The sequence below is a fragment of the Aotus nancymaae genome, unplaced genomic scaffold, assembly GCF_030222135.1.
Source record: "Aotus nancymaae isolate 86718 unplaced genomic scaffold, 86718_ANA_hifiasm-v0.15.2.pri h1tg000003l, whole genome shotgun sequence".
Taxonomy (NCBI): Eukaryota; Metazoa; Chordata; class Mammalia; order Primates; family Aotidae; genus Aotus; species Aotus nancymaae.
In genome coordinates, this window is record NW_026988414.1 from 71,488,896 (window position 1) to 71,509,033 (window position 20,138).

A 20,138-nucleotide genomic window follows, 5' to 3' on the forward strand; every position below is an offset into this window, starting at 1 on the left:
AAGGGCCGGGCTCCCGCCCCTCACCAGTCCGAGATTTTGTCATTCTTCTGTTTCCTAGAGTAAAAACTTCAGAAGGATTATCTTCATCCATCTTTTGTCTCCACGTTCTTTTTTGAAGATGCTTTTTTGCATAGGTTTCCTGCTGAGGTTTTTCCTGCCTATCTTTAATGGAGAGCAAGCAGTTCTCTTAGAATTTACCATTTGCTTGAAAATGATATGAATGAAATCTCCTTGACTCCTTTTCCCGTTGGTTTGGTTACTATTTGAATCTTTATTTAGCATTTAAGTTGAAAGGCTAGAATCTAATCATGATTTCCCCTGTTAATTTACTTATTTGCCAGAAAGACTTGGTGAAGGCAGAGCCTTGATTTCTCTCCTAAATTGTTGCCATTTCTGCCACCTGGACAACTTGGTCGAGCTGGGGAAGTCTGGGTTTTGCCTTGTTTCTCCTCTTCTGGGTAGGCTGATGAGAGGTGATGAGAGGTGATGAGAGGCACGTGAGCAATGCCAGGTGGTTCATCAAATGAATCTGCTTCTCTTTTGAAAAGAGAGTGAGCCAGTCGAGACAAACACAGGCAAAAACCCAGCTGCACCAACACCCTCCTGGCTAATTGGATCCTATCTGGGAAGGGTCATCTTCTAGATAGCTAGTTCCCAAGCAGTGTCCCCAGCTGGCCCCTCAGGAAGTGTTAGGCCTGTCCTTAGCTGACCCCACAGCTTAGAGTTGACATAATTCTATCTGAGCCAGTCTCCGGGAAGACTTAAAGACTTCTCAGCTAATAGCTCTGTCCTAACATCGAGAAGCACACCCTCAAAGATGAGATGGTATCCTTGACTGCCACAATCCTCTCCTTTGGAACACAAAGCATGCCATCCCTGACTGAATCAGACATAGTTATCCCCTGCCCATGGGCTACTCTTTCTTCTCAGAAAGATGACTACCCCTCAGGGCAACTGTGGGGTCTCCTGAGAAAGCCATCTATAGGTAATGGGACCTGCACTGTCAGAGGATATCACCCATGACCACAGTAGGTGGGCAAGAGGCAGAGTTAGTTCCCTGTTCAGAACCAGAGCCCCAAGAGACTGGCAGGACATTCCTGTGAGAATCACAGTTTGTTTTAGGAATCTCAGCTACCAGCCCTTTAAGAAAATACAGACGGCCAAGTACACCCCAGGACCAAGGTCATGGACTGATTCAGTAATACCTCTTGGCCTTCTGCCTCTGTGTGAATTTGTTATTGCTGCCATGACAAATTACCACAAGTGTGAGGGCTTAAAAAACCCACCATTTATTATTTCACAGTTTCCAGGTCTGGAGTTTGACATGGGTCTCACCAGACGACAAGGTGTCAGTGGGCTGTGTTCTTTACTGGAGGAGGGTCACTTACAGGTTCATGCAGGTTGCTGGCAGAGTCCCAGTGTATGTGGTTGTCGGACTGGGGTCCTTATTTCCTTGGTGGCTGCTGGCCAGGGGTCATTCTCAGCTTTTAGAAGCCATCCACATTCCTTCACATCTCCCCTCATCATCAAAGACAGCAAGAGAGGGTCAAGTCCTTCTCATGCCTTACCTTTCCTGTCTTCTCTTCTACTGTATTACTCACTCTTCAACTAGGAAAGATTCTTCCACTTTTTTTTTTTTTTTTTTTTTTGAGATGGAGTCTTGCTGTGTCGCTCAGGCTGGAGTGCAATGGCGTGATCTCGGCTCACTGCAACCTCCGCCCCGGGTTCAAGCGATTCTCCTGCCTCAGTCTCCCAAGTAGCTTGGATCATAGACGCCAGCAACCATGCCCTGCTGATTTTTGTATTTTTAGTAGAGATGGGGTTTTGCCATATTGGCCAGGCTGGTCTTGAACTCCTGGCCTCAAGTAATCCACCTGCCTCAGCCTCCCAAAGTGCTGGGATTACAAATGTAAGCCACCACGCACAGCTGATTCTTCTACTTTTAAGGGTTCATGTGATTACACTGAGCCTACCTGGCTAATCCAGGCTAATCTTCCCTTTTATTTATTTATTTATTTTTTGAGACAGAGTCTCACTCTGTCATCCAGGCTGGAGTGCAGCAGCGTGATCTTGGCTCACTGCAACCTCCGCCTCCCAGGTTCAAGTAATTCTCAAGCCTCAGCTTCTCGAGTAGCTGAGATTACAGGCACCCATAACCATGCCCCACTAATTTTTGTATTTTTAGTAGAGATGGGGTTTTGCCATATTGGCCAGGCTGGTCTTGAACTTCTGGCCACAAGTAATCCACCCGGCTAGGTCTCCCAAAGTGCTGGGATTACAGGTGTAAACCACCGTGCCTGGCCCATCTGAAGGTCTATAACCTTAATTGCATCTGTAAAGTCCCTCTTGACATGCAAATTTAATACATTCACAGGTTCCAGGGATGAGGCAAGGACATCTTCAGGGGTCATTATTCAGCTTATCATGACCCTTTTGACCAAGATTCGTCCAGGAGTAAGAGCCCCTCAGAGATAATTCCAAGGAAGACCCACACAATTTCCTCTCGTCCACCCCCCTCCCCCAACACACCCATCCCCAGGAACCAGCTGGCCGGACCTCCCAGTTGAACACTTCACCAGACTCATGCCACAATGCATCACTATCAAGGCGAGGCTGAGCACCTGGCACAGCCACCTCCCTCTGGAGAGCTGGGACAAGGCTGGTACTTTCACCCCAAGCCCTGAGTGGCCTGTCTGCTCACTGCTGTTTCCTGAAGCTCAGCCAATATGCCTAGGAGGATCCCAAGGATTCTGGGCTTCAGTCCAATATGCCCATAAGCAAGAAGGCTCTGCTTCCCCTTTACAGGAGACGGTTAGAGGCTGGGGTTAGGGTTTCAGTGGAATTATAAATATTATAATGGCATTACCGCCAGGGACCCAGGAAGGCTAAAATACTGCCCTGCCAATCATTCAGCACCCCTTGGCATCTCATATAAGGAGGAATAACAGGATGTGAATTTAAAATGTCTTTTTTTTTTTGCTAGCCTTATTGGTAGCTGACACTTCAATGCAGAAGCTGGAGAAAGGATGACTGTATCAGGCAGCTGGTTCCCCACTTCCCTCCTCTTGAATCTACATCTGGTGGCAGCACACACCAGTACACACGTCAAGGAGAGAGCAAGCCCCAATTGAACTTACTCACTGATTACATATCCAGGGACAGAGAGGCATGGCCAGGCCCACGCTGATGTGGCAGCACGACCTGGGTCTGCTCACCACATACAAGAAGGAAGCAGGAGGCTCCAAAGGCCGAGGCCTTTCTAGGACCAAAGCAGGTTGGAGGAGAAAAGGCATTGCCTTTAAAGCACATTGACCTGGTGGTTTACCAGTAAAATGTGGCCCAGTGAATATTCTGGACTCTGACCTGCCAGATTAGCACCTGTTCTTCCTTTGTGCAGGGAGGGGAGCTGAGGAGGAGTTAGAAAGAGGCCGTGCTGGTGTGTGCAGAGTGGACAGTGAGGGGTTTCGCTAGGGCCTGCTTCTGGTCTCAACCCAGCGGCTGCCCCTAGGTTTCAGGAGATGGACTGTGAGAGTAATGCTGACCCACACACTTGTGAGTCAGGCACCTCGGTAATCAGATGCCCAGTGGCTGTGAGTTGTAGCTGACTGCGTCCTCCAGTGGAGGAATATATCACCCAGAGAGGGCCATTTTAACCAGAGACATGCAATGGTATAGCTGCTCTGAGACCTTCTGGTCTGCAATACTGGGGTGAGTTGCTCCCTGAAATGTCAAAGATATCCTAAACTCCTGTGATTCAAAAGACCATGCGGACTCTTTTGCACCAAATTTCTGTGTTGAGATCCTTCTGGCTTGGATTTGGGGAATGCAGATGGTTTCCCATGTTCAATGAATTATCAAGATTCTCTCCAGGAAGTTTTCACTGATGCCCAGGTCACAGTTCGATGTCCTACGTGGTGCTTTCCTGCCTGCCCCAAACTGCACTGAAATCGCCTCTTGCTGGTCTGTCTCCCCTAACAAACCGTGAATTCCTTGAAGCCAGGGACTGGCTCCATTTTTTTCCCTAGCCTAATGTAGGATGTCACATAGTAGGGACTTAGCTAGTGGCTGCTGGTGGACGCTAAATGATTGAAATAGCTATCTTGGCCGGGCGCGGTGGCTCACACCTGCAATCCCAGCACTTTGGGAGGCCGAGGCGGGTGGATCACGAGGTCAAGAGATCGAGACCATCCTGGTCAACATGGTGAAACCCTGTCTCTACTAAAAATACAAAAAATTAGCTGGGCACGGTGGTGCGTGCCTGTACACCCAGCTACTCAGGAGGCTGAGGCAGGAGAATTGCCTGAACCCAGGAGGCGGAGGTTGCAGTGAGCCGAGATCGCGCCATTGCACTCCAGCCTGGGTAACAAGAGTGAAACTCCGTCTCAAAAAAAAAAAAAAAAAAAAAAAAAAAAGAAATAGCTATCCTACCCCACGCAGTCCCAGGCTGGGTTCCTGGCACAGGCTGGCATTTGTACATGAACACCATGGCTGCTTGTTCCACTGTGGCCTCAGCTCCCAGAGCACGTTTCTCCTGCAGCTGAACCCGGCTGGCAATGCAGGCACAAGAGCCCCTGGAGGGAGGCAGTAGCTGTCATAGTCAAAAGGTCTTTGGGAAGCCTTCATCACCATCTGGGTAGGCCTTGCCAACCTCAAGCTCCCCAGGCTTGGCACTTTTTAGGACAGCCTTTGTCGTGGTCTGACAGAGGGTCTTTTGCAAGCTTTCCCTGACTCACACTATCTGATCCAGTCACATTGAGCTTTTATATTGGAACTCCCTAGAACCTACTCAACCTAGGCAGGCAGATCTCTTGTGTTTCATCACATGGTTGAAGACACCAGAACTTTGGGACTAATGATTGATCTTAGAGGTTGGAGTGCTCAGCCACCCTGCCAGTCAGATCTCCTCCTGGCACTTTGCTGCCCTTCCTCTTGTCTTGACCTGTGTCTGCTCCACTGATGCCAACCACTTGGTCCTTTCATCCAATAAAGAATAAGAATGGAATCAGGTGCTTCGTAGAGTCCACTTCATAAAAGAAGGGGAAGAGCTTTTAAAAATTCCCTGCCAAGCTTGACCCACTAGGCAATAACTCTTATTCAACCTCATTACTTCATGAAATCTCATTGACTCCCTGCCCACTCCATCTCCCTGCTCTGCCCCAGGCTACCTCCTTGACATTGATCTTATTCCATGGACTGGGCCAGGCCCATGGGTACACATAGCTAACCATTCCCCAGTCCCCGGCTTTCAGACCCATTCAAGGCTGGCTCTCTGGGGATTAAGAGGAGTACTGGGCATCAGTTTGAGATGCTCCAGTTCTATTCTGCTTTGGGCCACATGAATGGAAAAGGGATCAGCTGGGTGACTAGGCAGGTAATGAATTCCAGGACTGTAGGACACATAGACACAACGCTGGGGTAGTGAAGACTCACAGAAAACACAGAAGGCCTTCTACTGTGTAATACACCTTCCCTGTTCTCCACCTGAATATAATTTCCTCATCTGCTGTTTGGAAGTCATATGGCCTCCTTGTTTGTTTTTCTCATCTTATTTTACCCGTAACTTTGGTAAGAAATTGGGTGAGGAGGGTTGGCTCCTGAAGGCTTTCGAGCAAAAGATGACATGATCAGAGGACATGTGAGGATGGAGGAAGCTGGAGACCAGTTTGAGGTTTCTCTTCTAAGTCATGTGAGGGATCTAAGCTTGAATAGAAGTAGGGCACGACAACATGGGGATGTTGATGATACAACAGACGCAAAATATCGTGCAAGGAAAATTGCTAGAGGTAAGAGGGATTGGATGTGAAATTTGTATAGAGGGAAGAATCTGTGAAAACACCAAGATTTACAGCCTAGACAATCAGGACTGTGGTAGTGCCAGTAACAAAACACTGAATACAAGTAATATATGCTTCTAGGGGATCTTTTTTTTTTTTTTTTAGACAGAGTTTCATTCTTGTTGCTCAGGCTGGAGGGCAGTGGTGCAATCTCAGCTCACGGCAACCTCTGCCTCCCAAGTTCAAGCAATTCTCCTGCCTCAGCCTCCCTCGTAGCTGGGATTACAGGTGCCCGCCACCAGGCCCGGCTGATTTTTTTGTATTTTTAGTAGAGAAGGGATTTTACCATGTTGCCCAGACTGGTCTCGAACTCCCGACCTCAGGTGATCCACCCACCTAGGCCTCCCAAAGTGCTGAGATTACAGTGCTGAGCCACTGTGCTCAGCCTAGGGAATCATTTTGAGCTCATTTTGTAATCCATTGAGTTTGAGTAGGATTTCCAGACATCGTGCTCTAGGAAGCAAAGAGGAATACTGGGCATCAATTTGAGAGGGTCAGGATTGCAGTTACAGCTACGGACATCATCGACATAAACAGGACACTTAAACATAAAACAGAATGAAAGCTGCAAGGGAAAAATTCTCAGGCTGTCCTTCTGCCTAGAACGCTCTTTCTTCTCATATCTGCTGCTCCAGGTATGCATCGGGTGACAACCCCAAAACTTAGTGGCTTCAAACAACAATCATTTTATTGTGAACTTTCATGGTTTTGAGGGTTGACTGGGCTTAGTAGAGTGGTTCTTGCTCAGAATGTCTCAAGTCGCTATAATCAGTCAAGTTCTTAAGGCTGAAATAATCTCAATCTCTCTTCCTCTCTCCTGTTGCTCCAGCATGGTGGCTCAGGTAGGCAGGGTAGCCAGACTTCTCACATGGTGGCTCCAAACACATGTCTCAAGTGAGCTACAGCAAGGAGGAAGCTCTATCTGCTTTTATGACCTAGACTCTCAACCAGCATTACTTCTGACACATTCTACTTATCAGAGAGGCAGTCATAAAAGCTCACGCAGGTTCAAGGGGTGGGGATAGAGGCTCTACCTTTTGATGGGTGGGTGGAGAGTTTCTATAAGGGCATGCGGGACTGGAAATATTTTTTAGTCATTCTGGGAAAATCTGTCTTCTCTTCCAAAACTCCAGTACAAGAAACCATCCCAAATCCTCATGCTTGGTATAACTCCCACCCTTCAGTAGCCTTCCAGCATTTTATACCCTATGACAATGTTTAGCATGACAGGCATCTTCCTCTGGTTACACGTGTAGCCATCTACTCAATTGTAAGCTTCTATAAGTCAAGACCCAGGTCTTGCTCTGTTTTGGTGGAGCATGAAGTACCAGGTCGATCTAGATTGTTGATTCAAATTTAATTCCAAAAGTAGGAGGGGAAGACTGTATGCAATCTGAATACAGACTGAAAGGTGTATTTGAGACACAGGAATGAAACGGGCCACGGAGACTTCAAGGGGAGTCTTTTCAAAACCAAATCGTGATAGTCTTGGCAACAATATTGTGGGCATTTTCCCTACCTATGAAAACTGTTGCTGAATAAAACTAACCATATCTATGATAATTAGCAACAACCAAAAACCCTCCACAATTAATGTTTTGTAAGCATTAGCTACTGAACAAGTTTCTTATTTTCATAACAGGGAACTTCTGAATAGTTAAACCTTAGAAGAAATCCTAACCATAGAACAAAACCAAATTTGCAAGGATTTTTTTCCCATCCAAAACTTATGGTATAATAAGGCATACCACAATCAAATTTATCAATGATTAAATAATCTTAAAATAAGACTAAGATACCATTTTTTGCCTATCAAATTGGGAGAGCTTTTAAAAATATTTGTAAAATGGCCCAATGCCATTAAATGAACGTTCAGACATTTCTGACAGACGGGAGACTTGGCCAAGCCTTCTGGAAGGTAAGGAACTGTTAAGAGTTTGTTCCCTTTCATTCAGGAGTCCCACCACTAGAAATTTATTCTAAGAAAATAATCCTGGGTAGGGTAAAAATTCATATCGAGGATGCTCAACAAAGTGTATGTTACGATAGCGAAACGCTGGAAGCAGCTAAATGTTCAAATAGAGCTTGGTTAAATAGATTATGGTTAATTCACTTGCTGAAACATTATGCAGCCATTAAAAACTAACAGTTTTGAAAACTCTTTGTTAGTACAAGCGCACAAAGAGTTGGCACAAAGTACTAACTCTTTGTTAGTACAATTCACAAATTGATGTTCTCTGTAAATAAAACAGAATACAAACTGCACAAATTACAGGAAGTAGTATGATCCCAATATTGTTTAAAAATTATATATGTATCGAGAAAAGACTAAAAGCATATTGCCACAAAAATGTTAACAGTACTTATGTCAGAGTGATAGAATTATAGGACGTTTCAATTTTTTTCCCTATGCTTTTCTGCTTTTATGTATATATATATATAATAAACATGTTATACTTTTGTAACCAAGGAGAAAAATGTATTTTTTGAAAAGACTCCAGGAGTTGCTTCTGTGACTAGTTAGGTGATTAACAAAATGGGGGAATGTTTTTCTGGAAAAAGATTAAGTAATTTATGATGACGGTCTTGGTATAGAATAACTCACACTTTCAAAAAAAACCTAACATGCAAGAAAGCAGCCTGGACACAGAGAGAAGCGCTATCTGTGAGGTGTGAAATTCCACACATGCCAAAGCCCGTGCAGGCCCTACAGTGTATTTCCGTTAATGACACATGGGAACTTGTATGTTCTCTGGCTGTAACTAAGACAGATCCTAATGGGCGGCAGGAGTGCTAAGTTGTGTCTTTCTGGTTCTACCCCAGACTTCCCTGGTAACAAGGAACAAGTTTATTAACCTCTTTGAGCTCCTCAAGTCCCTCTCTGATATGGAAATCCACTAACATCAATAGGGCGCCTAAGGGCAAAAGTGGAAGAAAATAAACACTACAAATCAGATGGCTTTAGATAGAAGCCCAGGCCGGTGCAACAGGGATGTTACACAGCTGTCTCCAACGGAACTGCCAAGACCCTTGGCCCAGGGTCTGACCAGGGTCTTGTTTCATACTCCTCTTGTTGTAACACGGCTGTAAGCACCCAGGGAACAGCTGAGCTTTCTGCAGGCAAATAGAGCTGCCTGTGACTCGCCATTGCTCCTGATAGGACAAGCCTCTATTGCAGGAACGAGTTACCACAATGCTATAAAGCTATCTGCCCTGGGCCATCAGGAATGGTGACAGGCTCATAAAACCTGACTTCCCTGTGGACACCAAATGCCCACCCTAAGGGAATATATGGTCAGGATTCAGGCCTTTCCAAGTTTGCAAATGAGTCAAATCCTAAATCTTGTTTGCAAAGCATCATGAGGAGCTGAAAGCACCAGAGAAACCATGTTTAAATGTAGTACAGACAGGGCACATAGTAGACACTCAATAAATATTTGATGACCAGTGATGGCCAAGTGGAGGACAAGGTCTAGTTTTAGTCCTTAGATGCATTTGAACCAAATGTAGCTGCAAGCTGCATATTTTTCAGTATGGGAAACAATTGTGTTTAATACCATCCACAGGATTAAATCACTGAATAGTTATAACTACATTTATCTAAATGTGTTTATGGAGAAGAAAGTAGATTTAACTAGAGGAAGATGAGAATGTAGACTGTAGGAAAGACTAAGGCAGAATCTAGGCAGTTTCAAGGAGTTTAAAGATGAGTGACACTGGCCGGGCGCAGTGGCTCACGCCTGTAATTCCAGCACTTTGGGAGGCTGAGGCGGGTGGATCACGAGGTCAAGAGATCGAGACCATCCTGGTCAACATAGTGAAACCCCATCTCTACTAAAAATACAAAAATTAGCTGGGCGTGGTGGCGTGTGCCTGTAATCCCAGCTGCTCGGGAGGCTGAGGCAGGAGACTTGTTGGAACCCAGGAGGTGGAGGTTGCAGTGAGCTGAGATCACGCCATTGCACTCCAGCCTGGGTAACAAGAGCAAAACTCTGTCTCAAAAAAAAAAAAAAAAGATGAGTGACACTACATTATTTTACTCTTCATGTCCTTTATAGAAACAGCACTTCCTTTTGGCTGGCAGCCAAGTCGGGTGTCATTTTACAATGATTACAAGGGAAAAGAGGAGAAATGAGAATGAAGCCGTGTTAATCCATGCTAAAACAGTATGGAGTCACTCAGTCCTCCTGTCAACACACCCAGGGAACAGCCCAGCCAGGACTGCCACACAAATCTAAGATTTAGGACATGGTTGGGCCGCTCACCAGCTCTGTGACTTGGGACCAGAAACATTCTTCCCGGAGCTTTCATCACTGAAGCATAAGAGTACCCATTCCATTAAGCCATTGGGAGGATGAAATAAGATCATGCACTTAAGCACTCTTACACTGGCACAGAAGAAGTGCTAATTATGGTTATCATTATTAGAAATGGGTTCTAACCTTTTCCTCTAAGTTTCAGGAGGGTGGGACTCATGTGCTCATCTCATTTACTACTGTATACCCAACAGTAGTAAACCTGGCATGTGGCAGGGGTTTAACAAATATTTATAGGGGACAATCTGCTTGTTCTCATTTTTTTCCTCTGGTCAGTGGCAAAGCGTTTTGCTGCATCTACTGTCATTTTTTTGCTCAACTGGTTTATAATTATAGACATCACGACATTTCATCCTTAAATATTTTACTATGTGTCTCTAATAAGGATATTTTTCTTCATAACAATATCATATCCAAAGTTAATAATTTGTAAATATCATATCATACCTAGGCTATATTCAGAGTTCAATAATTCCCCAAAATAGCCTATTACAGCTCATTTCCTTCTACCAGCTTTATTCCTTGACCGAATAAAAGATCAAAATTACATTCAGTGATTAGGTCTTTTAAGTCTTCTTTGATCTAAAAATAGCAGCTCCACTCCTTTTTGTTTTCTATGACATTGACTTATTGAAGACACAGCTGTTCCTCAGTTTCCATGGGTGATTGGTTCCCGGATGCCTGAGGATACCAAAATCCGAGGATGCTCAAGTCCCTTATATCAAATGGTGCTGTATTTGCATATATCCCACACATATCATCCTATATATGTACTTTAAATAATTTCTGGATTACTTATAGTACTTAATACAATGTAAATGCTGTATAAATAGTTGTTATATTGTATTCCTTTTTAATTTGCATTATTTTTATTTTTAATATTTCTGATCCAGAGTTGGTGGAACCCACAGACTCAGAAAACCGACCATACTGTAGAATGTCTCACTTTCTGGATCTGCCTGATTGATCCACCACTGAGGTGATGCCTAACAAATTCCTGTCTCCCCTGTATTTCCCATGAGATGGAAATTAATTCTACCGTCTTGATGTGATTCAGGTAAAACCTTTTTATCCAGAAAACCTCATAGACGATGCTATGTACTTAGCACTGTATCACACAAGGAGAGATGTCATGTCAAGTTGGCCTATTATCAGTGACACTAGACCTGATCACAGGGTTAAAATGGTGATGGCTTGCCTGATCCCTTTATTGCAAAGTTAAGGGTTTTCTCCTCTTGGAACTAGCAAATAAACTCTGAGGTGGTAGTTGATACCTTGCAAATACGTAACTCACCATCAATCTCTCACCGGCTAATTTTACATCCACTGATGGCCTTTGCCTGAATCAATCATCCCATAGGGGTTGCAAAATGGTGATTTTCCAATCCTATCATTCCTTCTTCACTTATTAGCATACACTCTTCCATAAAAGCATTTTCCTTCATCAACTGGGTGTTTAGTTACCCTGAAATAATATAGCTCCTAGTAAAAGGACAGGTTATGCACTCATACCTGTCTTTATAACCTGCGTAACCCATTTTCAAAATAAGTTATTTGCAAATAGCATAGTTTAAATTCTGGGGTAAAAGGGTTTTTCCCTCTCCTCTGGCTCCAATAATTGTTTTAGCATGAGCCTGGGAAAGGGTTTGGGGGCAAGATCATGAGATTACTGCCCACTCTGCTTAGTAGAAATCACACCTCCCATTTTACCCCCTCTACGATTCAGATTCCTTCTCAAGTTAGCTGATCCTAAGTCCAAGATTAAAAGGTATTATTTCTCAGCAGATCCTGGTTATATGACTTATAAATTTGATGCTTATCTTTCCTGTCATTGGAAGTATCTCACAACATGATTTTTCCAGTGCTTCCCTAGGAAGAGCATAGATTCCACAAACTGACGGAATTCAGTGTCGCTTATTTTTCTCTTGGGCTGCAAATTTTATTTTAAGCATTCCAATGAGAAGTCTTAATTCTGAAACCTCAAATCAGAGTAAATAACTCCCCTTCTCCCCACCGACTACACCGTTTACACGTGGCTGGGCCCACTGCTAACGTAAAACCTCATCCCTCCGCCCAGCCACGCAGTACACACTGCTCTGAGCTCTTTAATATGTCCTCATAAATCCAGCTCCTCTCACTGCCCTCGGATTCCCTGTACCTCTACATTTCCTCCCCAATAACTGAGCTCAGCATGGCTGCAATGTGGTGCTCCCTTCCTGAAATCAGATGCAGAGTATCCTACCCTCTCTTTGACCCCTTTGCTTCCATGCTGCAACATAAGTTCCCATCTAATTGCTGCTCTGCCTCTCTCAGCAGAACTTGACCTCTTTCTGGGTCCCTCTCTTAAAGCAACTGTCTGTGTTTTTCATTATGTTTGCCAAGACATATTAGCTTGAACTTTTCCCGGATGAAGCTCGTTCTGCTACTTTTTCCTCAGACCCTCGAGGTGGCAGGTTCAAGAATGAGTGTCTGCCGGGGGAAGCTTTTGGTCTAGGAGCCTTCAGCAAGGACAGTTGAGTTAATCATACTCTCCCTCCGGGTACTGCCCCTTTAAGAAATGGACAGACTCTGGTTCCAACTCCAAACCTCAGTTGGAAGTTCAAGCCACAAGATGAACACACACATCCTGCCCAGAAAGCTGCCCAACCTCGCTGTTGACTTTCTCCTACAGCCTGTCATCCACATACCCAGCCCACGCAAACACAAACATATCTTCTTAAACATTGAAGTCTCAGAGCCTCCTCCCTGAAAAGGAAGCTGAAAGTCAAGCTCTGGGCACCCTCGGCCTCTGTAGTCTGACCAGTAACCTGGTAAGAAGCGGCACCTCCCTGGGCTCCCTGGGTGTGCCTGACACAATGCCAGTGAGAATTCCTTTATGATCCCTCGGAAGATGTCATCTCTGTTTCTCAGCTAATCCTTCCCTTAAAAGAAAAGCACTCATGAGACTGGGAGAAGAGGAGGAAAACGCAGAGTGATAAGAATGCTAATCAGAATGGAGTTTTCCAGCTTACAGCTTTGCTAGCAAAAAAGAGTCATCTATAAAAAAAGTGTTGGAAGGCTTTTCTTGCAGCCTGGAGCCTTTGCCAGGGAACAGATTTCTCTCCTTTAACTCAGTTTCTTCCAGACCTTTTTCTTGTGCATTCTTTTTTCTTTCTTCTTTGCTCTTCTCTCTTAGCTGAGCCTTCTCCGGCTGAGAAGTAATCTGTGGGGAGCCAGAGGGGTCTGTACTGTTGCAGGCCCTGGAAAGAAATGAAGCCAACTGCCTGCTGATAGGGGCACTGCACCATTTGGGATTGCAGTAGGGAGACCCTACTCCTCAACTCGTGGGATTCATAGAGGTCACACCCAGGGCTGCCTTGCTGCTTTTTCTATCACCTCCCATGCTGTTTTCTTCCCTCCAGTGTAAGCCAGCCCTCTCCGTTGGTGGTAAGATGACTATGGGAGTCCCAAGCCTGAGGCTGCCTCTTTGCATCCCCTTCCCACACTTGTTTTTGACAAGTCTGATCTGTGTGACTCGGCACATCCAAGGACAGCCTTCCCCCTGACTTCATTGTCCAGATGCATGACCCCAGCGGCTTTGTAAATAAAATGGTATAATCTCAAGAGGCTAGCCTGCTGTAGAGAGAGGAATAAATAAATCAATATGTAAATAAATCCACAAGAGCAGAGGGGATGTACCAGGACTTTGCAAAACTGTGATGAAGCATTTTAGAAGATGGATATTGCTGTATTTCTGGTGAGCTCTGATTGAAAGGCTATCATTCCAGCCATGGGCTGTGGGAGAGAGAAAGTGAGCCGTGACGGAAATTCCCTCATGGATTGATTTGACTTAAATATATTCCAGGACCTGATCTAATTGCTGGTTCAGTCTCAGGCTTTGATTTTCCTTCTTGCAATTCCCGGCATTTCAAATAGTTTTTATTAAGGGGCCTGAGCTGCCCTCAGTCCTACTGAGAATCTTTCTGGTTGTATGACTGATTTTTTTTTTTTGAGACAGAGTTGCTCTCTGTTACCCAGGCTGGAGTGCAGTGGCGTGATCTCGGCTCACTGCAACCCCCATCTCCTGGGTTCAAACAATTCTCCTGCCTCAGCCTCCCAAGTAGCTGGGGATTACAGGTGCATATTACCACACAGGCTAATTTTTGTATTTTTAGTAGAGGTGGGGTTTTGCCATGTTGGTCAGGCAAACTCCTGGCCTCAGGTGATCCACCCACCTGAGCCTCCCAAAGTGCTGGGATTACAGATGTGAGACACCATGCCCTGTCTGTGACCGATTCTTCTGAGAACACAGTAGTAGGAATACTGCCCTTGGTCAAAGGAAGAACCAGACATTCTTCACCTGAGAAGGAGAAGCATGCTGGTAATTTTGAGAGGGACAGGTAATTAGTTATTCTTATTTTGAATCAGAACTGCTGGTGGCAGCCTCTTACTGTTCAGACTCTGAGACATATTGGTATTGGGGTGCAGTCCAGGAGACCGTAGGAGGAGAACTTCCAATCAGGTGGGTCTCATGCATGGAAGGCCCCAGACACTGACCCCTGGAGTCTGACCCCTTGATCTTCTCATCAATCCACAGCCCTCTACTCCACCCCTGCTGCCAGTCTCCTCTGCCTGACCTCCTGCCTTACCATCTGATTTATATTCTCTCTCTCTCTCTCCACCCACTTCCTCTTCCTCTTCATCTAGAAAATTTCAAGCATTTATAAAAATAGAATAATAACACGATGCCCCCTCTACCCATCACCAACAATGGTCAACTCAAGGCCAGACTCACTCTGTCATACAGGCTAGAGTGCAGTGGCGCAATCTCAGCAAACTGCAACCTCCATCTCCCAGGTTCAAATGATTGTCTCAGTCTCCTAAGTAGCTGGTATTACAGGTGCCCGCCACTGTGCCCGGCTACTTTTTGTATTTTCATAGAGATGGGTTTCACCATGTTGGCCAGGCTGGTCTGGAACTCATGACCTCAGGTAATCCACCTGCCTCAGCCTCCCAAACACACTTATTTCAATTATATGCCCCAACACTTTTACCTTCACCCCTTGCCTCTCGCTCTATCTGGATGATCTTGAAGCAAATTTCAGATATCATGTAATCGGTAATTAGTTTAGCACGTATCTCCAAAAGATAAGAACTCTTTCAGATATACCAATTCCATTATTATACCTAACAATAATTCCTAATGTCTCCAAATATCTGACCAGTGTTAAAATGTCCTCAGTGTCTCCATTTATTTTTACATTAGTTCAAGTCAGGATCCAAATAAGGTCCATACATTATAATCAGTTTATGTGGTTTTAAGTCTTTTTTTCATATTGGTTTTCTCTCTCTTTCAAAATTTATTAAAGAAAGTGTTATTGAACTATAGTTTCCCATAGCCTGAATTTTGCTGATCACCAGTCCCTGTGCCATTTTTTTAAACACATTCCTTTGTCCCTATTTTTTAATTGGTAGATGAGGAGCTTTGTTGAATTCAGGTTTTTTTTTGTTTTTTTTTTTTTTTTGGTTTTTATTTTGCAATAATGTTTCATAGGTGGCAGTGTGTTCTTCCATCAGAGGGCATATAATGTTTATTTTTATGTGTGTGATATCACCAGTCTCTGAGTATCATTATCTGAATCTATTTCATGTATATCATTAAGTGTTGTAAAATAGTGACATTCTATCATTCCATCTTCATTTATTTGCTAGACTGCTTCTATAAAGAGAAATTTCCTCCATTGATCAATTGGTCACTCTTACATCACTTATCCCCAGGAAATCTTAGGCCACACAGCCAGAATATGAAAGGGCTTTGTGGCCGGTGTCCCTCAGACCTCAAGGTAGATTCCACAGGAGAAATTTCCCCTCAACCCTCCCAGGGTTCATTTCTTCAAAGGCATTTTAAATCTATTCGCCAGCCAAGATATTGGCCCTGCTTCAATGCAATATAGGTTTAGCATTTACCAAAGGGAAATCTAGATAAATTGGAAGAACTCAGAAAACATTTCCATTCAGTTGTTTTAGAAGTCACCCCTGCAGAAGCCAGAGAAGCACCTCACCCCCAGGTGTAGTGTGGCCTGTCTACATGATGCCCAAGCCATGTAGGTAGAAACCCACACTTCCAGGGCTGTCCTATTGGTTGCATGATAAGGAAGACCTATCCTTACTTTTGAAGGTACTCAGTCTTGATCCTGAGGAGGAAGAAAGCAGAGAATCCTCCATGCAGAGAGGTCTTCACCAGCTAAGGACAGCGATGAGGCCAGAGCCCAGCTGCTCACCTTGTGCCACCAGCCTTGCCCACTGACCTGATGGCTCTAGTCGCAGCAACCCTGCTGCTCACACGTGCCCTGGAATAACAGTTCTGCTACCCAGGCTTCCTTGCAACTGTGGACAATTGTAGGCAACAACCTGGGTGGTTTTACAACTTGCTTGCCCACTCCTGATGGGGGAGTACAGAGGTGAGTCTTTTCACACAAGCTGTCAGTAGTCTACTCAAAAGTTGTCAGGAATGAGGGAGACCCACCCAAGCAGGTAATATCAAGCACCTAGGGCACTGGGACAGGGACAGGGACAGGTCAGCCACTTGCACCAAAAGGATCTGACGAGTGAGCCACAATAAACTGACCTGTACTGCAGCCACATGCTCAAAAGCATTGCTGGCTATGGGCTGTATCTGCTATCTAGCCCCAGCTGGGACCAGGGTTGCCTCACCAGGGGCATGTGTGGAAGCAGTGGCAGGAGTACAGCAGCTTCTGTGCTTTTCAACCCAAGCAGGCAGCTGCAGAGAGAATGCAAGGAGGGGTATAGAGATGGGCACAACCCACCTTTGGACGCCATCATGAAACATGGCTCATGGGGACCCAATCAGGTGGGCCTTGTGTCCACCTATAAGAAACATGGGGAGAGGAATTAGCCAGCTGTACTAGAACCTTTTGCCTACCACCTCAATTTCCTCTCTGAGCTAGAGAATGTTTCTGGGTTCTCACCAAAATGCAAGGAGATTTGGGTTAAAATCCATCCTGTTCCAAATTTGTGAGACAGACTATGGTTCAATAGGTCCATAAACCACCTGCTCCAAGATGATCTTAGTCCAAGTGGTTGTATCTGCCAAGCACCCACAACAGAAGCAGGGTAATGGGAAGTGCTGGTGGACCCTTTCACCTACAGGATGCTTGGAGTCTTACCTGTGGAGTTTGAGGCGGGTGGCAAGGGTTGGAAGGGAGGCACACGTGAGAGCTTGGTATTGTTGCTCACCTTATGTTCATGTTTTTATTTCCTGCTGATAATTAGATGTAGCTGGCATGAGTCCCATGGCCCTGCCAGCTTCACTTCAGTGTCTTAGTATCAACAGACCATGCAAATACCCTCAGTAGCCCACCTGGACAGGAACCAAGCAAATTTGCAACCTTTGAGCTGTGCTGGAGCAGATCTTGCCAAGTATAAGACTGACTTCCAGAGGCTCATACCCAGGTTTGCAGGAGCTCAAAGGCATATCAGATCCTTGCCATTTCCTGGGGACTTTTTTTTGCAGTGAGCAGCTCAGGATGAACCAGGCCTGTCATGGGCCAACATGGTGATGATGCAGAGCTGCCATGTGCTTCTAACTGACACCAGCATTTGGATCAGCTCAGATCATTCGTAGGATACACAAAAGTGACCCTGGTGGGCACACAGCCTCATTCATATCAGGCATTAGTAGAAAAGAGTAAGTGCAGTGATTTTCAGTGCTATTCACTAAATATTCTTGGTTCTCCAGGCTGATGGTAAAATTGCTTTTCTTGATCCCACTGGGTTTGGGTGGAGCCATCTGCTAGCTTTGACCAATGAATTGTGAGTAGAAGAGACAGATGTTATTTTTCTAAGCCCAAGTATTTAATTGCTGGGCAAGACACTCCTCTGCTGATCATGATCTCTCTCAGTCCCTTTGACATGACAACTGGTAATGTTTGAAATGGCTGCTACTCTGTCAGCCTGGGTCTCAGAGTAAAGAGCACAGAGCTGAGCCCTGCTGACCCATGCTGGATGAGTAGCATTATCAGACAAACCTAGTTTGTTATAAGCTACCAGGATCTGGGGATCATTTGCTACCACAACATAACCCAGCCTATACTGACTGGTACAACAGATCAGACATGCTTGGGGCAAAGGAGCTGTTTAGGATGACCTTGAAACTATATGGCCTTCTTGAAGTTCCAGGGTCTGACATAAGCTCCTGTATGATCTCTTGGATCTGGAGCAATTATCCACTTTAACGACACATCCATAGATTCCCTGCCTGGCTCCCTCCAGATACTTCTGAGGCCTTGCACCCCTCATGATGCCCTTCATGCCCTTAGAGCATGAGCCATGGTCAATGACAGATCTAGGAAGCCCAAGGTATGGTAGACAAAATAGCGCCCTCCTTCCCACCAAAGACGTCCATGTCCTGATCCCCAGGATCTGTGAATGTGTTACCATATGTGGCAACAAGGTCTTTACAGATGTGAATAAGACTCTTAAGATGGGGAGATTATCCTGGATTTGGGTGAAAGAGGGAAGCAGGAATGTCAGAGTCAGAGAAAAGAGTTGGAAAATGCTATGCTGCTGGCTTTGAAGATGGAGAAAAGGGACTACGTGCCAAGGAATGCAGGTGGCTTCTAGAAACTGGAAAAGCCAAGGAAACAGATTCTCCCTTAGAGCTCTCAAAAAAAAAACTCAGCCCTGCCAACGCCTCAGTTTCAGCCCAGTGAGACCCATTTCAGACATCTGACCTCCAGAATTGTAAGATAATGATCTGTGTTGTTTTTAAGCTATTAAATTTGTAGTAAATTGTTACAGCAACAATAGGAAACTGACACACAAGAGAAAACCTGATCCTGTTACTGAAGGCTTTCAGGAGACCATGTGACCGTCAACCAAACTTGCCAGAGCACAACATGTGCTTAATAGAGCCCCTAGAACCCTCAACAATGGCACCCTGACAATGTGGCCTATCACTAGCCCTTGATTCCTGCAGTGATTGTGGTAGAGATTCTTCCTTATCATCCATGTTTGAATCTTCTGTCCTTTGCCCATCACTCTCAAATCATTAGAGTTCTTGAACCAATGCACTGTGTGTCTTCCTTATTCCATGTCAAGCACGTAGTAGACACCAGTAAATATCAGGTAAATAGAAGAATGAATGAATGAATGAATGAATGCCATGAGGAATTATCTGATAATGTATGTGGCTCTGGATGATTTGTTGAAAATCTCCAGCAAGAAATGCACCAAACTGAGTTAGATACAGCAAAAAATTCAAAGAAAATAGCAAGCGGATACAAAAAAAGTATTTAGTGCTTTGCCCACTCACAGTTTTGTCAGGTGCAAACACAATCTGTATGATTCCCCTTAGTTGGCTGATTCTTTTGATTCCTTCTGCCGTGCATGTTTTCTTTGTGTGTGTGCTTGCAGAGGGAGGTTTCTGACAGTGCAACAGATCTGTCCTCCCCTGGGCACCTGCTTCCTCCAGCTTATTCAAATTTCACTCATTTGTTAGAAAAGTAGCATGATTTGGTAAGCAAGGATGTTCAGTGGACTAGAATGAAGCATACAGTCTCATATCTTTGTGACTGAAATATAGTTTGATTCATTCATATTTATTCCAGCTCTGCCACTGAATAATAACTATGAAAAGAGTTACAGTTTGTGCTACCATTAAACAGTATTTTGGGGCCAGGTGTGGCGGCTCATACTTGTAGACCCAGCACTTTAGGAGGTCAAGGTGGGCAGATTATTTCAGTTCAGGAGTTTCAGACCAGCCTAGGCAACATGGCAACACCCCATCTCTACAGAAAATACAAAAATTAGCCAGGCATGGTAGCGCACGCCTGTAGTCCCAGCTACCTGGGAGACTGAGGTAGGAGGATCACCTGAGCCTGGGAAGTCCAAGCTGCAGTGAGCTAAGATCATGTCACTGCACTCCAGCCTAAGTGATGGAGTGAGACCCTGTCTGGAAAAAAAAAAACAAATTTGATAAGAGGTAAAA